Source organism: Bombyx mandarina, chromosome A1, assembly GCF_030267445.1.
Source record: "Bombyx mandarina strain Sakado chromosome A1, ASM3026744v2".
NCBI lineage: Eukaryota > Metazoa > Arthropoda > Insecta > Lepidoptera > Bombycidae > Bombyx > Bombyx mandarina.
Genome location: NC_143234.1, coordinates 20,203,930 through 20,225,206, shown reverse-complemented (window position 1 = coordinate 20,225,206; position 21,277 = coordinate 20,203,930). Strand labels below are relative to the sequence as shown.

At 37.0% G+C, this 21,277-nt stretch overlaps 1 protein-coding gene across 1 annotated transcript in view; it reads right to left on the bottom strand.

Moving 5' to 3' along the window:
- The window catches only part of brat (tripartite motif-containing protein brain tumor), a 474,910-nt gene extending 456,386 nt beyond the window's left edge, over nt 1-18,524 (bottom strand). The window contains exon 1 of the mRNA XM_089739319.1: nt 18,122-18,524. The gene's annotated coding sequence lies outside the window, so the exon portion shown is untranslated. The remainder of the gene's footprint in view (nt 1-18,121) is intronic.
- Between the last annotated feature and the right edge of the window lie 2,753 nt (nt 18,525-21,277).

Genomic DNA, 21,277 nt, shown 5'->3' with positions numbered 1-21,277 from the left:
TCCAATCGATTTGCATGGAAGGTACTTGCATTAGTATCCATACGAACCACGGTTATATTACCTCGTCACGTATTCTCGATTATTACCGAACTTACACGAGCTGTTACCATCCCATTAACATATATTTTTACTGATGGTAGGACCTCTTGTGAGTCCACACGGGTAGGTACCACCACCCTGCCTATTTCTGCCGTGAAGCAGTAATGCGTTTCGGCTTGAAGGGTGGGGCAGCCGGTGTAACTATACTGAGATCTTAGAACTTATATCTCAAGGTGGGTGGCGCATTTACGTTGCAAATGTCTATGGGTTCCAGTAACCACTTAACACCAGGTGGAATGTGAGCTCGTCCACCCATCTAAGCAATAAAATATATATATGAATTAACCTACATTATGCTCCACAAACGATTCATACCTTTCCATTCTATTAAATCCACGGGTAATTCGCTCTTGTAACATAATCGCAAGCGATCTCACTCACTCGTATTCGAGAAACTTCCTCAGTGTAAAACAGATTTAACAAAAATAAACCACTCTCTCAGGGTAACAACAAAAAAAAACCAGTCGCGAAGAAAGTATTTATTAACAATCAAATGTATGCAAAATTTTTATTACGACCGTTTCTTTTATGATCAATACGGTAACGAACAGAGAATGTTTGGATTACCTCCCGATCCTCTCTTGGAGTTTTTGCTATACCACGGTACGGTCGCATATGTAAAGCAGCTGCATAGGCGCCGCGGGGTAATTAGTTTTTTTTCCTAACTAAGCTGATAGCCTTGAGAGGCTATTTCAGCGTAACCTTAACTAGTAGGTAAACCCACGGGGCTCAAACCGGAGTGATGCTAACACTGACTCTAGCAAGAGCAGTGCTTCGCAGAATATACCACCGGATCGGAAACGCGACCCACTGAGAAGATCCGGCAAGAAACTCAGTGGGCTGTGTCTATGAGTTAATTCACTCGTCGAGCCCTTCGTCGCAAGCGACGGGTTCGACGAGGACGGTGACCGGTGCTTGTGGTGCCTAAAAGCACCGTTAATGGATGGGGAGGATCTGTAATGACGTGTTTTGGGCAACGTCGACTGTTTACCATTCGTTTCGCAGGATCGGGAATGTAGTTTCCAGCGGCCACGATAAGAGGGTTCTCATGTCGTGCCGCCTTTTCAAAGTGGCGCAATGATGCCGACTGTAGATACTTACTGACCTAGTCAAGTTCCAGGTCATCATGGAAACCTAATTAGTTACGAATCAATATACGCTATTTTATTTTTCCACCTATTCTTTGATAGCTTAAGGAGCTACTTCAGCCATGCTATGGCTAGTTGGTGAGATCACGGGACTCAAACTAAGAGAACTAGCTTCTTATTTGACCCTAGCAAAAGCAGGGCTTCACAGAACATACTACCGGATCGAAATCGCGACCCAATGATCCGGAAGGAAGATCCAATGATAAATAGTAGGTCTCACACACTCACACTCACACAAATTCAAAGTCGTCGTGGCCTAACGGATAAGACGTCCGGTGCATTCGTGTTGAGCGATGCACCGGGTGTTCGAATCTCAGGCGGGTACCAATTTTACTACCTATAATGAAATACGTACTCAACAAATTTAATGTTCACGATTGATTTCCACGGTGAAGGAATAACATCGTGTAATAAAAATCAAACCCGCAAAATTATAATTTGCGTAATTGCGGACCTCTTGTGAGTCCACACGGGTAGGTACCACCACCCTGCCCATTTATGCCGTGAAGCAGTAATGCGTTTCGGTTTGAGCATGGTGGGTGGAGCATGAGCAAGGTGGGTGGAGCATTTACGTCGTAGATGTCAATGGGCTCTAGTAACCACTTAACACTAGGTGGGCTGTGAGCTCATCCACCCATCTAAGCAATAAAAATAATAATAATAATAATTTAATTAACAGTCATTATTAATTTCTCAGTTCTCTCGCGTCGGAGTAGGACGTACAATCAAAGTCAAGTTATCGTGGAACGCGATTGCCAAATGAAATGGAACTACAAGCGCCAGCGTGACTCGTTAATAACTCTCTCGACTCGTTAATAAAACAATCGCCAATTATCCCATTATCGTATTAACTCAGACGCGATTACTCAATTCTTCCTATTAATAACGCAGCGATGAATCAATTAAAATGCTTAAGCTACAAGAATCTCTTTATATGTTTTTCAAGGTGGGTGACGCATTTACGTTATAGATGTCCATGGGCTCCAGTAACTACTTAACATCAGGTGGGCTGTATGCTCGACAACCCATTTAAGCAATAAAAAAATAAAATGTTCTACTGTTAGTATTTTGTCAACGATCAGAGTTTTACTGCATTTTAAAATAACTAACATTCATTTTTACGATGTAAATTGACACTGAATAACTTACATTGATTTAAATTTAGATAATGAAGCCAACATTTTACAACCTTTAAATTTAAATTACCAGTTTTCAACTTTTGATATATTATTATATTAAAAGCGGTTTTGCTTATCAAAAAGATTTTATGTCGCACAAGTAAAAGTTCTTAATGCATACAGAAATCAGTTAGAAATCTTTCAAACATGTCAACCACAGTTGTCAGATTACAAAAAAAGTAAGAATGATAATAACAACTAGGAACAAATCACGCACGGTTATTTGGCCCCAAATTAATATTCCTTATTTTATGGGTACCAAAGACGTAAAGACAGACAGTACCTACTTATATACGTTTAAATATATACATATATAGATATTAAAAACGTAAACGAAGAGCAAATAGATCTGTTCATCACACGAATGTTTGCCCGGTGTGGGAATCGAGCCTACGACCCTAAGCGCAACAGTCAGGGGTGCGAAGCTCTCCACCACCGAGTCAGTCAAAAAGTATTATTAAAACTTATGACATCAATGCCTACAATGTGCGAGAGAGATAGCGAACGTTTCCCGCCAACCACTAATCTACCACAAAGCTTTTTAGAATTTTATTTTTTTACGTCATTTCGAACATATTTTGACAATGTACAAGATGAATTTTATTATACATGACATCCCTATTTGTTCTTATCGTGTGCTTAATTCAGTAAGACTTTTTGGCGGGAACGCGAGGAGTGAAGTTGTGTGGTTTGTATTATTTTTTCTATTTAGTGTTTCTTCAGGTTTAAATTTGAAATAACGGTGGTTTATTAACTGTTTACTATCGGTGAAAGTGCACAAATGTGGGAAAATGAAACAAAGCCGCTGAACGTAACTTCTCGGGATCCTTCAAAAACTTCATTAAAAAGTCTCAGTAAATGACCACCATTTTACTGAGATTATATTATTTCATCCCATATCATCTCATCTCATAACATTTTTCATATAAAAAAAGCTTTTATTAAAATTAAAATAAGACTTGACCCAAATGATATAGTTAAAAAAAAAAATCAATAATACTTGATTTCAGTCTATTCAAGAAAAGAAAGAAAAAAAAACATGCGCGATGCATCACATTACTCAGAAGATTCACCAAGGAAAGGGTTGTTACAAATTTATTGTTCGTCATTTTTATTGGCAACATAAGTTTTTTACTGTTATCAAGTGTGAACTGACGTCACGATCTGAATATCGCCAGAAACCTTGAGATATGAGATCCAAGTTTCTTTTAGTAAAGTCATTGTTCCACCATTCAAAGTGTACGACGTGGACACTTTCTTTTATTGCTCTAGTTGTACCGTAAATTCATGGCCCATCTGTTATTATCCGGTTTCCGGGGCCTGCGGTCACGTGAATAGCGCCGCCCACTTTATTACTTGAAGTTGAAGTCTCAATAGTGTTGTACCACAGCCGTTTCTCCTTCGAGCCGCAATGGACGAGAGCTTCGCGGCAGAAATAAGTTGGTTAGTAGTCGATAACCGATCTGTGTGGGTTCTCACCTCCACGGACTCTCACCTACTGGTGGTAGGACGTCTTGTGAGTCCACACGGGTAGGTACCAACGCCTTGCCTATTTCTGCCGTGAAGCAGTAATGCGTTTCGGTTTGAAGGACGGGGCAGCCGTTGTACTGTTAAAAGGGGGACCTTAGAATTCATATCTCAAGGTGGGTGGCGGCATTTACGTGGTAGCTGTCTATGGGCTCCGGTAACCACTTAACGCCAGGTGGGCTGTGAGCTCGTCCACACATTCGGGCAATAAAATTTGTAAATAACAACTTCGTGGGTAGGACTCCTACGAGGATGACAGATGACAAAATGCGGATATCCATTTGATGTAAGCTACAGAAGACTGGTTATAGCAGTGAGGTCTATGTCTAGTAAAGAGCTAAAAGAGAGAAAAAAACTAATTCAAAATCTCCTTTCTAGTTTTTTTTAAACAGTTATGTCAACGAAAACACTTTCACAATATTTCGCGGATGCGGTTAACCTGAACCTCGGTTCAAACTTAGCTCAGCAAACAGTTTTAGTCTTTATGCGAAACAGGTAAGTACCAAATTCGCGTAACACATATAACGCCGGTCGTAAAAATCGTTCGCCTTAAAATGCTGTCAGAATCCTTTTGATCGAGAATAATCTTATTCGTTTCTTTGAAAGAGAAAGCGTTTATATTAGTGATTAGTAATCTAAGGTTCATCGTTCGAATTCGTCTGATCGAAAGACCGTCATTAATCAATGAAACTGGCAATAATTAATACGGTTCTTTAAAGAGGAACTTGCCTATGGGCCCCCATAACCTTTTAACACGTTGAACGCTTTACGACCCATCGGCGGCTCTTTTTTTTTGGGCTGGGGGCCGAACCTCCTACGAGGTCCCCGCGCCTAGGGGGCGCGCGGGGCATGTGAAACTCAACGATCTGCAGGTGTTGTGAGCAGACCGCGGGCCGAAGGATTTTAGGGCCCACCCACTAAACGACTCCCCTGCACTCTTACACCCGACGTCCGATCTCCGTCCGGGGTCAAAACCCGGTCAGAGTACCCATCGGCGGGCCTAGCCTAACTTAGCGTACAATACCATTCGGGCCAAGCCGAAATCAGGAAATCAGTAATTTTTATCAAGTCGAGATTTTAATTCTAAAATTTATAAAATGCGATAATTTGGACGGAAGATAAAAATTAGCGACTTTTATCGTCTAGTTTTTATGACACCTATTTATATAAAAATGAATTGCTGTTCGTTAGTCTCGCTAAAACTCGAGAACGGCTGGACCGATTTGGCTAATTTTGGTCTTGAATTATTTGTGGAAGTCCAGAGAATGTTTAAAAGGTAGATAAATATGAAAATTCCTGGAATTAAATAAAAATAACAATTTTGTTTTTCCTTTGATGTGTCCCCCGTCGGACGGATTCCCTTTGTTTGTTTTAAGTTTATTAATTTATACAAAAGTTTAGGTCTTTTATCGATTGAGGCACCACGAAGTCTGCTAGTTTTAAAGCTAGTTTTAAAATATTAATTAAATTTAAATTTAAAAACCGATGATAAAAACTACAAGTTTCTATTAGATTTGTAAACCACGCCGTTTGGTTCGGCTAAAGGGCCACGCGGCTCATTTCCATATGCGTTTTGTTTGATAGCTGCAATCTGTGGCTTGTAGGAAGTGGTCACGTTGGCCTAAATGAAAATACTTTTTCATTTGGCGTTCAATGTGTTAATGTCAGATATGTTGTGAAATCGTCTCTCCATCTAGAGTATTAGACTGTTTTCTATTCACGAACTTGTCACTAATAATTTTCAATACATACAACTTTCTTACGCTGAATCTTAGTTTAGACAATATGTCTGTGTCTTACTGGTGGCAGGACGTCTTGTGAGTCCCACGGGTAGGTACACTTTCAGTTTCTTTTAAATCAAGCGCATAGGTACCTCTTAAATTTCAAGGTACTGTTATAAAACCCTCTGGTATCTAGCTTTGCTTCCATCATCACTTTTCCCGATTAGCATCAGCACTCGTGATCCTTTATTACAGAACAATCCCCTCCTATCCAGTTTGTCCTATAGTCATATTCCTAATTCCACACGGCACGGTTGCCGTCATTGTCATCGTAAATCTTTATATTATGCTTATTTCATTATTAAAATATATTTTTTAAAAAGATCTTTTCTCAATTCCGTATAACAAGTACGCGCTTTAAGGCTTAAAGTATTAAAATCAAAACTGAAAAATTTAAAATTCTTCAAATACATTTTTTTGCGTTTAACAAAAAACAAGAATTTTGGATTAAGCCTCTTCAATTATAAAGGTGCGATATATAGTTTCCGGTGATGACGTCACATGTCTTTACTGCACGCCTCGATGACCCAAAACCTGTGGCGGGATCCCCGACCCGCCTCATACACTCTCGAAAATGTTAACGGTTGTGTTGGAAAGTTTTCATTTAATTTGGTAAATCATCAGCATCATTATCCTGGCCTTCTCCCAGTTACCTGGGGTCGGCGCAACATGTTTTCTCCTTCCATACTCTTCTATCATACACTATTTCTTCGCTCACTCCTCTCTTACCCATATCGTCTTTCACGCAATCCATCCATTTCTTCTTAGGTCTATCTCTTCCTCTATATCCTTCCACATTCATAGTTAACAATGTCTTACCAACCTCATTTTCATCTCATCTCATCACATGTCCATAGCATCCCAAACGCGCACTTCTCAGCTTCTCTGTCGCAGGTGCCACTTTCAGACTTCCTCTAACATAATATAGTTTGGTAAATCATGAACCGATATTGCGAAACTCAAAAGGATGTTACAAATTCCTCAACACACGTTCGTGTCAAACTCGCTTTTTTCGAAAGGATGCATTGGGTTATGAAGTTTCTGAGCAGGGCCGTATTCAGATTTAAGTAATGGGTCTTTTTTGGCACTTGCTTCAAAGTTTTTTCGATACTGAAACTCGCGTACTATCAGAACAAACAGCGAACTGTATACGCGTCTTACATTACATATCTTAAAAAATATATATTCAATTTGAAAGTACAGTTGAAAGCGTTACGTCTTCAGCTCACGACACATATGGCCTTAACTGGTGGTTAGCGCTAACAATACAACATCAATGCTACCAATATAAACCATATCGTCGTAGTCTCAAATAATTATAATTACTGATTTTCTTTTAAGTACAGGCGCACGACCGCTTCGCATCAGAAAGGATCCTCAGGGTATATTTACACCATTGAATTCTGATCGTTTCATAGACAAGCATAATAAATAATATGGAATACAGAGCCACCTCTGCTCTAAATACACTGGATTACCTGGATAGAAGTATTAAATATACACAAGGGAAGATATTACGATAGGTTTTAATTATAGTCGTATTTTTTATTAGTCGAAGTCAATTGACGATTACTGTGTTGTCGTATTTGATGAAATAAAAACAGTGGCCGTCTGGTGTAGTGGTAAGTGACATGGTCACTACATAAGGGGGTCGCGAGTTCGAATCCCGCCAAGGGAAGATATTTATATGATAAATATAGATGTCTTTTCCAGGGTTATGGATGTATATTAAAATATATGTATGTGTATAATAAAAATCTTACATTTATTTCCGTTATCTGGTACCTGTAACACAAGTTCTTTACGAACTTATAACGGGACCAGTTAACGTGGAGTGATTGTTTTAAAAAAAATCTTGAATTAATGAAATTGCCTCGATTGTCTAGTGAATAGTTAGTGTGCCGAACTGCCGATCTCGGGTATGGGGTTCGAATTTTAGTCGTGCTTTGTACATACCAATGAGTTTTCGACGATTATGTTCCTATAGTATCTACCTATACTGAATACCGAGTGTTTTAAACATTAAGGAAAACATTGCGCGGAAACTTGTGAGACTGTTCTATTTTCAAAACATCATATAGTTGAAACTATAGATGTTTAAAATATAACAATTATAGGTAGGTACCTAATGACATTTAAAAAAAACTGATTGTTGAGCTCGTCCACTCATCTAAGCAATAAAAAAAAGGTATATTTATAAGACCATTACCATTTCTGCCCCACATTACAGTCTCACTCCGGGCCTGCACTCGGCTACGCAAAAGTTATCGAGCCAACTTAACAAAAGTACGCCATCAGCTTAGTATTTACCAAAGCCTTTATTTACTCGAACACGAGGCGAAAACTCGGCGAGTTCGTAAACTTTCAACTTCGCATGTGATAAATTATTATGTTTGTTGATATTTAATGTTTGCCATGAACGCGAAAATTACGTCGAGGTATGAGGAATTACGAATTGATTTACAGCTTTGGCTATTTATGTTTTTTTATTGCTTACATCTACAACGTAAATGCGCCACCCACTTTGAGATATAAGTTCTAAGGTCTCAGTATAGTTACAACGGCTGCCCCACCCTTCAAACCGAAACGCATTACTGCTTCACGGCAGAGATAGGCAGGGCGGTGGTACCTACCCGTGCGGACTCACAAGAGGTTCTTCAATATACTATAGATCAATCTACTATCCACTACAATGTACTATAGTCAATATACTATAGATGGTGCTCTTTAATTTTTTAGTAATCATCTAATTAGTCCTATAGTTAAGGTAAGCAATAAAGTAAATCTCATTCATCCAATTTTAAATGGCTACCGCAGTCATAGGCCGTGAAGCCAAAAAACGTGGCACGTGAATTTAGACAAAAGCGCGAAATACCGCCCCAAATATTAAATAAGTAAAAAAAATTGTAAGCTCAATACGGGTTAGTACCGACCTGTTTCGGTGGCGACGGGATCACGTGTACCAATTCAAAGAAAAATATACTGGAACGCGATTGAGAGAGTTGCCTGCTTCTACGGAACAAATCGAGCTTATGAAGCTTGAAACTAAGCTTTTGTGTTCCTAGAATAAGTTAATATGGTTTTCGAATACGTAATTACCTAACTCCAATATTGGTTTCATAACTGTGAAAATACAAAAGAACTAGAAATGAAATGCGATATTTCTTTTAATCTATTTTGGTACTTAAAAATCAAAACTGTTGTGTAAATGTATCAAATAATAAAATGAAAGAAATGCAAGTTGTAAAACCAAAATAAATTTAATTTTACTGGTGGTAGGACCTCTTGTGAGTCCGCACGGGTAGGTACCACCGCCCTGCCTATTTCTGCCGTGAAGCAGTAATGCGTTTCGGTTTGAAGGGTGGGGCAGCCGTTGTAACTATACTGAGACCTTAGAACTTATATCTCAAGGTGAGTGGCGCATTTACGTTGTAGATGTCTATGGACTCCAGTAACCACTTAACATAGGGTGGGCTGTGAGCTCGTCCACACGTCTAAGCAATAAATAAAAAAAAAAAATAAACATGTATTACGTAAAATAAACATCACAAGAAGAAACAAAGGAATTCCCTCTCAATGGCACGTTCTTGTAGTGGCAGTAGATAAATGAAGATGTAACTGAAGAAATATTACATTAGGTGGGGGGCGGTGCGATTTGACATGAGTTTATTAGCATGAATTGGACGTATATTGGCCAATTCCACATAATATGGGAATAGGGATAAGGACAAGAAAATGAAAAGTTTTTTTTTTTTTGCCTTTGTAGGCAGACGAGCATACGGCCCATGAGGGGAGCTCATTCCATAGCCGGATGGTACGTGGCAAAAAAGATCTCTGGAAACGCACTGTATCTTCATCGCGTGCTTAAACAAACACCGCACGGTCGCTCTGATTAAATTCGTTTGTCTATATTTAAACGTACCTTGTTTGAATCATTTAAAGATTAGAGACTAAGACGGTCTTCGTTAATATTGAACCTTCAATTAAAATAGATAATGCTTTTATACTTTTTTAATACGCTTTTATTAGCTTCAGACGTATGTATGTTTGTAACGGAATCTTTGAACATGATTTTGTTGACCCCGTTCAAAACGTCGGATTAACCCAAGTTTGGTATACTTATTAAGGACCGATGACAATTCAATATTTAAAAAAATTAAAAAAATTTAAATTCAACTAAAAAATTAAAATTAAATAATATATAGTTTAAAAAACTAACAAAATACGCTTTTATAGAAAACCCAACTAAAAAATAGAAATACCATTTCTGGTGACCTTGAGGGGTCATACTAGATTCGCCAAACGAGGAAGTGAGCTCACGGAGCTCTAACCTGGGACGTTGCTAACGCTAGTCCTAGCAAGTGCGGTGCTTCGCAGAAACTACCACCGGGTCGGAAATGGGACCCACTGGGAAGATCCGGCGAGAAACTGTGTCTGAGGGTTAATTTGTTCGCCGAACCCTTCGTCACAAGCGACAGATTTGACGGAAACAGTGACCTCAAGCATCGAGGACCCTAAAAGTACCGATAGTGAATCGGAAGGATCCGAAATGACCTGTGAAGAAATACGCGAGACTCGAGTCTGATTAAAAATCGTGATCAAAAAATAAAAATGAAATCTTCGGAACTTAAATTTTATAGCATACGCATTTCATCAATCTACCTATGCAGTCGTGCATTCCGGTTAGAAATGCAGATCAACCATTATTCATAATAAATACGGTGGGGACATGTCACAAAACGTAAAATTCTGTCAGTGTCCAAAAATATTTTTCGATCGTAGAGAACTTTCCCTTATCGAAAGTAGACAACTATTGACTGTAATTAGTCACCGACAACTTCTAATAATGTTTAATTAGGACACAAAAATAAATATCACGCTCATCATCTTCGCACTCATTTATAATTATTCATAGCTACATACGTCCAGCACACGCTGTTACTATGAATCAGTACATTACAGTCTTCGAGGAACGTTTCATAAAATCAATCCAGAGATCCTAAAGATATTCTGAGCATCACAGATACACTACTCCGACTTCTACATTCCCTATCCGAAGTAGACATACACTTCACCTCTTACTTATACACTACACTTCACTCTATCTGTTTCTAAAAAACTTTATAACCTTTGAATTTGCCCTAAACTTAGTGGTGCAGTTAACAATGATCATATGTATTACTATTTTATTTAACACTAGCGACCCGCCCTCGCTTCGCTTCGGAAACATTAAAACACACATGAAACCAAAAAAATAAAATATATTTTTTTTTTTTAAAGTAGCCTATTCACCAGGGACAATGTCGGCTTCTAATGGAAAAATAATTTTTCAAATCGGTCCAGTGGTTTCGGAGCCTATTCGAAACAAACAAACAAACAAACAAACCTTTCCTCTTTATAATATTAGTATAGATAAAGGATACGACAGTCTTAATTGTATTACCATTGTCATAAGGTCACGGCTAGACATAGGCTATCTGTTATCCCGAAAAAAAACCATCTCATTCTCACGGAAATCATGCATCAAACAAAAAAAAAACAAGATTAGTAAATCTAAAAAGAAGGCATAATGAAATTATTGTTAAGAAAAAATGGAACGCCACCACGATTAAAATCATGAACCAGCCAAAGCCGTCCTATTTATTATATCATAAACACCCAGCATTGCCTGGGTAATCCGGATAAACTGTACGAAAACCTCATTCAAATCTGTTCGGCCATTTTTACGTGATTAAATAACTTTTACATTTATAATACTATTATTTAGATTTATAAAAGACATACTCGAATAAAATATATACGGAGAAAGACAGATCCACTCGAATTTCTGATATGATTGACAGTTAAAAGTACATACGACATTCTATTTAAACCATAGACCAATATAGTACATACTTCAGTGATTTAAACACTACTTAAGCTTTAAACAAATGAATAGAAGCCAGCCTCCGAGTTATGTTTTAGATTCAATCAAATACAAATTTCTTCAAAGAGATTCAAGACCAAATTCGCCATTTACGTCTCTCCTTTACGCCCTAAAATAAATCAATGAGGTATTCACGTCCATAATTACTCACTCATTAAAATTATACACATCAACTAACTAAGGCGTTAATCCTTTTGTAAAACCTTCGAGAATAAAACGACACAGCTTTCCGTCATTATATACAAATTTACATTGAATTAACAAATACCAAATTGATAAAACAATACCAATATATCTAGGTCGCACCGATTAAGCTGTTAGCCAGGTGGCCCAGACAATATGGTTGCGCCACATAAGGCGGCTGACACACCGACTTTAACTTAATAGCATTTAAACAATATTTCTCAATAATAGAACCAGCCGTGCATTGCCTTGCCTAGCACAATTCGACAGATTTACACGTCATTACGGATCCTCCATTAACGGTGCTTTTAGGTACCTCAAGCACTGGTCATCATTCTCGTCGAACCCGTCACTTGCGACGAAGGGCTCGACGAGTAAATTAACAAACGCAGCCCACTGAGTTTCTCGCCGGATCTTCTCAGTGGGTCGCGTTTCCAATCCAGTGGTAGATTCTGCGAAGCACTGTTCTTGCTAGGGCCAGTGTTAGCAACACTCCGGTTTGAGCCCCGTGAGCTCACCTACACGTCAAGGAGAAGCTGAAATAGCCTCTCATGGCTATCAAGCACAGTTAGAGAAAAAAAAAACGATAGCTTTTCGAATTTCGTTTCAAATCGATTTAATTATCATTAATCGAACGCATACCTCGGAAACAAACAAAAATATTCATTTCTAAACATTATATTCGAACGTGCTTGTTTTAAACTGTTTTATCGTTATTCACTTAAATTTAATGCACGCATTTAGACCTTCATAAATTCCGTCTAAAAGAAAACCCGTATCTCACTTAATAATAATAAAGCCTTTATTCAGACAAATACTTTTTTTTTTTTTACATATACAATTATTATTTCTTTTTTTTTTACAATGTTTTAAGTAAGTATTGGTATTAATATTAATTAAATTTTTATGGAAGTTTTTTTTTTATCTATATTATTATTAGTTTTTGTCTGTTTGTCCATTATAGACATAGGCCTCCTCCAACTGCCATCCATAAGCTTCTATTTTCAGCTGTTCTGGTCCATGTGCTTCCCGCAACTGCCTTAACTGCGGAGGGACTTCGGTTCCCTCTGTATTTTATACCGTATGTTCCATGGGGAGTGCTCTGAGGAATTGTTCGAGATGATACCAGCATCTCGTTTTTACCATCGCACCGCCCGCCACCGGAGTAGAGTTCATCCATACTACCTGGAGCCACTGCGGTCATCCACAGTGCGTTTCCAGAGATCTTTTTTGCCACGTACCATCCGGCTATGGAATGAGCTCCCCTCCGCGGTGTTTCCCGAGCGCTATGACATGTCCTTCTTCAAACGAGGCTTGTGGAGAGTATTAAGCGGTAGGCAGCGGCTTGGCTCTGCCCCTGGCATTGCTGAAGTCCATGGGCGACGGTAACCACTCACCATCAGGTGGGCCGTATGACCATCTGCCTACAATGGCAATAAAAAAAAAAAAAAAAAATAAAAAAAAAAAAATAAAAAAAAAAAAAAAAATGTCGTCCACCCATCTCCTAAATGGTCTACCTCGGTTTCTTTTTCTGTCTCTCGGATACCAGTACATTATAGTTTTACACCATTTCTCCTGTCCTCTTAAAGTATGCCCCGTCCACTTAATAAATACTCACTTAATAAATAAACACTCACTTAATAAATAAAATATAAATAAAATTTAAGTTTGAAACGAAGGCGATTGAGACGGAGGCTTCAGGTTTTAATAACACTTTAGACGTTTTCAATTTGATAAGTGTGGAGAGCGCCTTACTCAAAGGTTGCAGAGTGAGAGGTTCCGGAGATTGGCAGCCTGAGAAGGGATGTTGGCAAGGCTGCTTATTCGAAACGATCGAATCAATTGCATATTCGAAGCCTTTAAAACATTATTAGCCTTTTTTTGGTCGAGACTGGTTGGTATTAAGCTTTTATCGAGGATTTACTTCAGATCGTCGTCCCCTTAATTAAAATATTGAGAATGAATTCTTAGTTGTATTGTGTAATGAGTGTTCTACTTCTCGAACTAAAATGTTTAATTGCTTCATGACAGGAATGGGCATGATGCCGTAAAAATTGTCAATTTCTTAAGTACTTGTCGGTACCAGCTCTGTTGAGATTCTGGCGGACAAATGCGATCGCCTGTATAAGATCAGGCTATTCGTTTCCATGTTCTAATGACTCTAAAATCCAATTTCGCATTATTTTATTTTAATTTTATTATTATTTCCATTTATAATAAAATTAGTTAAAATATAATTAATAATGGTTGACTTACTTTACCTGGTGACGTAGCATTGAACTACTGACTTTTATAACACAGGTTTTCCTAGCATAAAAGTCAGGGAATATTGTTGTTGTGTACCTCATAAAAAAGCCATGTATACTTAATAGTATTACAATGACTAGTGTTATAAATTCTTGTGCGTGTTTGTATTTTAAGAGGCTTGAATAAAATATTATTATTATTATTATTATACAGGGTATCTAAGAACCATCTATACTAATATTATAATCTATACTAATATTATAAAGAGGATAGATTTGTTTGTTTGTTTGTTTCGAATAGGCTCCGAAACTACTGGACCGATTTGAAAAATTCTTTTTCCATTAGAAGCCGACATTGTCCCTGATGAACATAGGCTACTCTTTTAATTTTTTTTTTTAATTTTTTTTTTTTGGTTTCATGTGTGTTTTAATGTTTCCGAAGCGAAGCGAGGGCGGGTCGCTAGTTAATACGTATAGTGGTTCCCACATGAATCTCCAACATTTAAATATAGCAAAATTATTCAAGTAAAATCGAAATCTATTTATTATTTTTTCAGAGCACAAAATGTAATACAATTAGACTCAACTAACGCGCTAGGTCAACGGCCTCGATTGATCCCTCTGCAGCTACGGTAGCATTACATTACGTGCTCGCGAATTACGAACCAATTAAGACGAAAGATTCTTATATTTTGCATCTAATAGGCGGATTTATTTCTCACATGGAGTGATAATGATACTGTTACGCCGGTAAGAGTAACGCCATCTATCGCCGAATAGTCGAACGAATATCAAAGGATCTAGTAACATCTAGAACGCTCGAGAACTACAACGCCATCTATTGTCAGATAGCGGAAACACAGTACTCGGTTTTTGTGGAATATTCTCGACGATTCTAGGGATTTCGTCTCGACTATCAAAGCGTTGCAGAGATGGCACGCAGTCAGTAATCAAAACTGCTCGAAGCGAAACAGCGAACGGATCACCTGAAGCGAAGCGGAAGAAGCGAATTAAGAGTTTTAAAGTGTTTTTAGTGTTCTAAGGGGCTGAATACAGTTTTTAATTGTACTTTAGTGGAACTTTCCGGTCATCGTTCTTGTCGAACCCGTCGTCGTAAAGATTACTATGTAGGTCTTAATTTTTATTGTTACCCACACTTCCGACATAAAAATGTAAAACGCTCACTAGACTTGTTAGTTTTTTCAATATACCGTAAACTTAGGATCCTCCCGATCCATTAACGGTGCTTTTAGGTACCACAAGTACCGGTCACCGTTCTCTTCGAACCCATCGCTTGCGACGAAGTAATCGACGAGTAAATTAACCCACAGGCACAGCCCACTGAGTTTCTCGCCGGATCTTGTCAGTGGGTCGCATTTCCGATCCGGTGGTAGATTCTGCGAAGCACGACTCTTGCTAGGGTTCTTGTTAGCAACGTCGTCAGGTTTGAGCCTCGTGAGCTCACCTAGTAATTAAGGTTACGCTGAAATAGCCTCTCAGGTTATCAGCTTAGGTAAGAAAAAAAAAAGGAATTTTATTTATCCCGAACCCCAACGCGTAACAATACAAAACTCACCACGACCCATATATTATTATATACTCAGACAGAGCATTGATTTAAGAGTGTGGAAATTTTTGGTATTGAATATCCTGACCAAAAGGGCATCACTGACGTACTCGCTGATAAAGAGTATAATGCACGCTTCATCACGATAGTATCTCCTTTGTGCAACATTGTTACTTTACATAAACAGAAATAAATATTTAATTCATTTAACATTTTTAGTTGCCGGCAAATTGTTTTTTTTTAACTAATTACTACGATGGGTGGACGAGCTCACAGTCCACCTGGCGTTTAGTGGTCACTCTAGCCCATAGACATATACAACGTAAATACGCCACCCACCTTGAGATATAAGTTCTAAGATCTCCGTATAGTTACAACGGCTACCCCACCCTCCAAATCGAAATGCATTACTGCTTCACGGCAGAAATAGGCAGGGTGGTGGTACCTACCCGTGCGGACTCACAAGAGGTCCTACCACCGGTCGTCTGGAGTAGAACATAATTAAAACTATATTTACGGATTAATCTTGCGATATTTTTATTGTCATTATAATATTTCTGACGTTACTTATACGTGTTAAGCTCTAAGAGTCGTCCGAAGACCGTAGATCAAAAGGGTTCCTACATAATTAAAGAATTTTTTTCCTGATTTAAGTTTAAATTAGTTTATTTCGAAGCCAGGAAAACAATAGTAATAAAAAAAATACATGAGTCGTCTGTTATCAAAGGTGGCAATCTGTGCATTTGGACAAAAAAAATTTATTGATATGTCAATACAGATTGATTTGAATATAATCGTCTCCTTCAAAGAATACGGTTCAAAACTTGCATTAAATAAAGGTTAATAGTTAACCTGTTATTTATCTACGATTTCGTTCCGAAGAGTTTTGTGACTGCCAATGGAATACAAAGTCAATAATTCGTTTTTCTGATTTACCAATCATTGTCCAAAAGTCAGATTGCCGGCTTTGATAATAGACGACTCACATCTAAAAAAATTTTTTTTCTTGGTTATCCTAGTCAGTGTATTATGCCAAAGTAATAAAATTATTATATAGTGATCGGTATTTGTAATTCAAGTTTATCAGATGTCATCGACGATTCGTGAATTTTACCTTTAATGATTCTGTTACATCCATACATACAGGCCAATCTAATAAAGACTTATTAAACTTACGACTCGACTGTGTCCCTGACATTGCTGATGTCCCTGAGCGACAGTAAGAACTAACCATCAAACAGGCTGTATGCTCTCTACCTATATAAAAAAAATTTAAAAAAAAAACAAAGTCCCAATTTTTTTGTGTGTGTGTGTGTGTGTTTTTAAAAACATAGATACTCCAATTCCAGCTGGGAATCAAAACCCCGGTACTGGTAATATTGAAGATCTCAAACCACTAGACTCGCGAGCCGCAAGTACTACACACATTATTACGACACAGCGAACAGTACCTACTCGGTAACCGGAGCGCGTGGCAACGACCACATTTACTAGATACACATTACGTCATGCAAGCATTCACCCAAGCCGGCTAATGACGGTGCATCGCTGTCAAAACACGTTCACACACATCCTACATTCGGATTGCACGCTCTCAATCCCTTTGCCAATTATTATACTATAGAAAAAAAATAGAAACATAGATTATCACTACATAGTATAAAACAAAGTCGCTTTCTCTGTCCCTATTTCTATCTGTCTGTCCCTATGTACGCTTAAATCTTTAAAACTACGCAACGGATTTTGATGCGTTTTTTTTAATAGATAGAGTGATTAAAGAGGAAGGTTTCTATGTATGATAACAATCATATAATTGATGATAATCAATAATAAATTACAGTTTCCGAAGCGAAGCGAGAGCGGGTCGCTAGTATTTTATACGCGAAACAAAAAATAATTATTCTAGAAAATAATAGATCAAGCAGTGTATTTTGAGATTCATTCAATAAAATAGTGTGGTTAGTTACGATCGTAGCATACATTGTGTTGCAATTTGCAATGAATGTTTTATATAGGTTTTCCTTAATTTGAATAGAACCCGTAAAATAAAATCATAATAAGATTTCACCTACTAAACATTCTTCGAACTTCTATAACATTCATTGAGTTTCCATGTCTTAATTTCGTCGAAAATGTTCAATGTTGTTTTTATGATGCCCATATAAATAAACATTAAATTGAACGCCAGATGTTTCATTATCAAATGCGCGTTGTATTACAACAGTGTTCACAGCTGTTTATCAACTACCACGGAAGCCAGAGCTGTATTATCGCCCTTTTTCCTGTATGAACACGGTCAAACGAATATATGTATGTCATGTTAAAATAATTAAAAAAAAAGATCAGAGTAACACAATTTAAATTATTGACATTTTAAAAAAAAAAGCGCGGGTCATTTTCGAAATGTCAAAACATTCGAACATAAATCATAATAATATTCTTCTTCTCTATACCATTTACACTTACCTTAAGATCCGTCAATCGTGGATTTTATCAGATTGGGAATTGGGAACGACTTTTCTTGCGCACCAAAAACTATACTAAAAAAAAAAATACAAAACAAAATAAACCCGCGAAATTATGTAGAGATAGTTTCACAACGATACTGTGTACGGTCACTTAACTAGACACTGTAAATACAAATTTCACAGGGAGCCGGCTTTTCCCGGTCAAAATAAAAACACAAACAATAATGTTTCGGATGATAACAGAACAGTTCGAAATCTCAGAGCGAAGTTTCTAGAGGTTTTCCGTGATCTGAAGAATAACACACCAAATATATTTATTTTAATTGTATTATTGACAAACGATTTATTTTATATTTTCTGTATTCTGACAGCCGCTGGCAGAACGCACGTTGCCAAGTCGCGCCCGACACTGAGTGAGGTAAAAAAACAAACTCCACGAGTCCACACTCAACTTGACGGCACGCGGGAAACGCAATTGGAAAACTCGTATCGTCGCTCTCGGATTTATCGTTTTCGCGTATGCTCCATCTCTTTTACACACTTTAAGCGTTTTGACTCAGTCTTCGAGTACCAAGTTTTGTTGTTACATCCAAGTGGATGTTTAATAAACAGATATCTCTTTACTTATTTCAGAGTAAAATATTATAATGCACATTTATATGGGAATATTGGTAAAGGTTCGTACGATACGGTAATAAAGTGTATTGGCAAGGTTATTGGAGATTTATCCTCTTTTTTTTTTTCTGTAGAACCATCAGAGTGAGTTTCAAGGTATTATTTTATTTATTAAATCAAAATGCAAGGTAGTTTAATAACCTAAAAGTACATACTATTAGACTTTTTGGCGGGAACGCGAGGAGTGAAGTTGTATGATTTGTTTTATTTTGTCTATTTAGTGTTTCTTCGGGTTTAAATGTGTAGCAATGGTGGTTTATTAGCTTTTTTTTTTTTCTGTGAAAGTGCAGAAATTTGGGAAAATGAAACAAAGCCGCTGGACATAACTTATCGGGATCCTCCAAGAAGTCCACTGAAAAAATCTTAGTCAATGACCACCCATTTTATCCCATTTCATTTCATTTAATTTCATCCCAGTTGATTAATGTTTCAAATTAATCATCTTCATTTCATTTCACTCCATAATATCATTGTTCATAAAAATATGAACATAAATTAAAATAAGACATGACTTAAAGGTCTCAGTTACCAGGTCATAACATCCCTTAAAAAACATACTATTATCCGCAACACACTTCGTCAGATTATAGAAACAAAGTAATTTGACAACAGAGTAACAGAGGTTATTTGTGTTAACTCTTGAAGAAAAAACATCCAAATAATTAATACCTTAATTAATCTTTGAATTTTCAGAGATTGTATGTCTTTTCTCTGGTGTCATATCTAAAAACGCTGATATGCACATGTCATTCTGAGGGCTGTCAGCGTTAATAGATAAAACATGGAATTTTTTTATTTCGAACTAGCTGACAGGCAGACTTCGTAGTGCCAAATAAAAGACTTAAACTTTTATAAAATAAACTTAAGACAAACAAAATGAATCCGTCCGACGGGGGACACATCAAAGGAAAAACAAAATTGTTATTTTTATTTAATTCCGAGCATTTTCATATTTATCTACCTTTTAAACCTTCTCTGGACTTCCATAAATAATTCAAGAGCAAAATTAGCCAAATCGGTCCAGCCGTTCTCGAGTTTTAGCGAGACTAACGAACAGCAATTCATTTTTATATTTATTAGGGATTAAATTATTTTTAACAATACAATTAGACCTTCGACCTTCGTCGCTTCTCAAGGCAGAGGTAAATAAAAACTTCAGTTGTAACCCTAAATCATATCACTTTTACGCTAGTAACAAGGATGGGAATAAAAATAAAGACACATTACGAAATTTGACATCGAAACTTTTGGACTTTGGCGGCAATATGAAAAGTGAAGTCGTTAATAATATTTTTGATTGAGTACAGTAGACATTTTAGAAGTCGTCGTGGCCTAAAGGATAAGACATCCGGTGCATTCGTATCAAGCGATGCAACGGTGTTCGAATCCCGCAGGCAGGTACCAATTTTTCCAATGAAATACGTACTTAACAAATGTCCACGATCGACATCCACGATGAAGGAATAACATCGTGTAATTAAAAACAAAGCCGAAAAAAATTAATTTACGCCACCACCCTGCCTATTTCTGCCGTGAAGCAGTAATGCGTTTCGGTTTGAAGGGTGGCCGTTGTAACTACACTGGGACCTTAGAACTCAAATATCAAGGGTGGCGGCATTTACGTTATAGATGTCTATGTGCTCCGGTAACCATTTAACACAGGGTGGGCTGTAAGCTCGTCCAGTCATCTATACAACAAATAAATATTATAAAAATTCGGAATAATCCCGAGGAGCTATGTACATCTAGCAATTTTTCCACATTAATGCACTTTCACAGATGATAAAGGAGGTTAATAAATTTCTTGCAAGTTCAAACCTCAAGTGACACTACATTTACAAAAAAAAACAGTTTCGATGATCCCGAAATCTTTTTGAATTACAACAACTTCTTGATTATAGAATACATGTAAATCCGAAGAGGATTTATGTAAATATATAATAGTTTAAAAAAACTAACAAAATACGCTTTTATAGAAAATCCAACTAAAAAATAGAAAATAAATATTAATAATTTTGAACTAAAAATAGTGTATGAAAAAATAATTTTATTGTAAAAAACCGTAGGGTGCATGGTATAAGTAGTTATAAATATTTTATGGACAGATATGAGTAGAAGGGTTATTTTGATAATATCTTGAAAAGCATCTCACGCTTTTTTACAATTAAATATTTTTTTCTTACACAGTTTTTAATTCAAATTTATTAAAATTTATATTCTATATTTTAGTTGGATTTTCTATAAAAGCGTATTTTGTTAGTTTTTTAAACTATTATTTATTTTTAATTTTTTTGTTGAATTAAAAATTTTTCAATATGTTTTTTAAGTATTGAATTGTTATCATTCCCTAATAAGTACCAAATTTCGAGTTAATCCGACGTTTTGAAGGGGGCCAAAATCATGTTCAAAGATTCCGTTACATACTAACAAAGTACATACGTCTGAAGCTAATAAAAGCGTATTAAAAATAAATATATTT